We start from the raw sequence: 883 nt of genomic DNA, 5'->3' as shown, positions 1-883 counted from the left end.
TGTCAAGGATGTTAATGAGCAACTAATTTCTGCAAGAGAAGTCATTTCTGATAGTTCAATTGTGCAGACTGTTCTTGATGCTTTGCCAGATTCTTACTAGACTTTTGCTAGTACTTGGACTCTGGAGACTTATGACCCAAAGAAATCTTGAAGTTGTCAAGTTTGATGCATTATGCAAATTGCTATTGCAATACTCACTTTCCAAAAAAAATAGGACTAGGCAGCGTGCAGTTGAACAGGCTTTTATTGCAGCTCAAAGAAAAGGCGGAAACAACAATGTTACCACTTCTTATGGTTATGTTGCAAGTGGCAAAACTTCTGTTCCTAATGCTTTTGTTTGGCAGCACTTCGTCTGGAAATTCTTGTGATAAGGGCAAAAAGAAGATGCGTTGCCATTATTGTAAAGCTAATGATCACTTGATCTAGCAATGTCCAAAATTGAAGGAAAAAGAGGCTAATAAGAAGAAAGAGGCTTGATCCACTACATGGTCCAATACAAGTGCAACAATTGTAGTGTCTTTTGTCAAAGGAGATTGTGATGTTGATGTTGATGCAGAATGGGCATTTAGTGGAGAGTGCACTTATGATCCTATTGTCCATGATGCATGTATGTTAGTTGTTGTAGATTCACATGTGTGGTATTTTGATAGTGGTTCTACAAAGCACATTACCTCACATCGTGATTTGTTTACCTCTATTGAGTCTATCCCTCATGGGAATACGGTGACTTGTGTCAACAATGCCTCTTATTGTGTTCAAGGATTTAAAAAGATTATGCTTATTGCTACAAATGTCAGTTCTTTCACATTTTCTGATGCATTGTATGTACCTGGGACCAAAAAGAACCTTTTGTCTGTATCTGCACTTGCTAGACTTGTTCTCG

This window comes from Adiantum capillus-veneris, chromosome 29 (assembly GCF_014529385.1).
Source record: "Adiantum capillus-veneris isolate H3 chromosome 29, ASM1452938v2, whole genome shotgun sequence".
Classification (NCBI taxonomy): Eukaryota; Viridiplantae; Streptophyta; class Polypodiopsida; order Polypodiales; family Pteridaceae; genus Adiantum; species Adiantum capillus-veneris.
The sequence above is the reverse complement of the archived record's forward strand: the minus strand, read 5'-3'. Positions refer to the sequence as shown.